The following is a 1,645-nucleotide window of genomic DNA, read 5'->3' as shown; positions in this document are numbered from 1 at the left end:
GGTCACTATGAGACTCAAGTGACTCGCGGCACATAACAACAACAAACAACAGTTATGCATTACCAACTGTTCTTGATTATATACTACTTCATGAAACAGTTCTGTGTAAGCCAATCCTTTGGATTCAGTGAATCTGTGTATTCTTTCCATATTCTTCTTCTTCTCTTTATAAATTTCCCTTCTACTAGGGCACAATTGTGAGTCAAGATTTATTTACCATAAAGGGAAGACACTGCTTCCTATCTCCAGAATTGTCCAGTTTTCCTTCCATTTTCTTTTGATGCTTCTTGCATCATTCAAGATTTTGCCCATGAAAACTTTCAGTATTGCAATTTGGCATTTGAATTTGTTCTTTAGGTTTTCTTAAGTCTGAAAAATGCCAAGCATGTTCTTCCTTCTTGGTTTTCTAATTCCAGGTCCTTGCACATTTCATTTTAATACTTGCTTCGTCTTCTCTAGTTGCCTTTTGAAATCTTCTGTTCAGTTTTCTTACCTCAGCAAGCCTCTCTTTTGTTTTGGCTTTTCATTCCAATGCAAGTTTCAGAGTCTCTTTTGATATCCATTTTGGTCCTTTCTCCACTGTTTTTGTAATGACCTTTTGCTTTTGTCATGGATAATGTCCTTGATGGCATTAAACAATTCAACTAGTCTTCGGTCCTTCCTTTACTGATGGGGCTAGATTCAAAATGAGGAGAAACAGCTGCAAACATCCATTTATAGTTGGAGCATGAATGTACAAAGTATGAATCTAAAAAATTGGAAGATATCAAAAATGAAATGGAAAAAAATAAAGGTTGACATCCTAGGCAATAATAAGCTAAGATGAAATGGTATTAGCAATTTTGAATCAGACAAGCACATGTTGTACTATCTTAGAAACGACAAATTCAAGAGAAACTGTGTGGCATTCATTGTCAAAAAGAGCATTTCAAGATCTATCCTGAAAAACAAAGCTATAAGCAATAGGATATTATCCATACTAATACAAGAAGTTGTTAATACAATCATTATTTAAATATATGCACTAACCACAAAAGCTGAAGTTGAAGAAATTTAGGATTTCTACCAATTTTTGTGACTTTACACATGGACCTCACCTAATGGACCACACAGGAATCAGACTGACTACATCTGTGGAAAGAATTGGATAAGTTCCATGTCAGCAGTCAAAACTAGGTGCTGATTGTGGAAAAGACTGAATTCAGAGTAAAAATTCAAACTGAAGCTGAAAAAAATTAGATCAAATCCACAAGAAACAAAATACAACCTGAATCTACCCCACCTGAATTTAAAAATCATCTCTAGAACAGGTTTGAGGCATTGAACACTAATGATCAATGATCAGATAAGTGACGGGATGATATCAAAGATATTACCTATGATGAAAGTAAAAGGTTTTTACAAAGACAGAGAAGAAAAGACCAAAATAGAGGTCAGAAGAAACTCTGAAAAGTGCACTAAAGTGTTGAGAAGTCAAAACAAAGGGAAGAAACACAGAAGTAAAAGAAATAAACAGAATATTTCAAAGGGCACTGTGAGAAGACAAAACAAAGTATTAGAATGTGCAAACAACAAAATTGAATAAAAAAGGAAAAACTCACCCGGCATTTCTTCTCAGGTTGAAAGAACTGAAAAACAAATGCAA

This window comes from Elephantulus edwardii, unplaced genomic scaffold, assembly GCF_000299155.1.
Source record: "Elephantulus edwardii isolate Elephantulus edwardi_28Jun2011 unplaced genomic scaffold, EleEdw1.0 scaffold00176, whole genome shotgun sequence".
NCBI lineage: Eukaryota > Metazoa > Chordata > Mammalia > Macroscelidea > Macroscelididae > Elephantulus > Elephantulus edwardii.
This window is presented reverse-complemented; position numbering follows the sequence as displayed.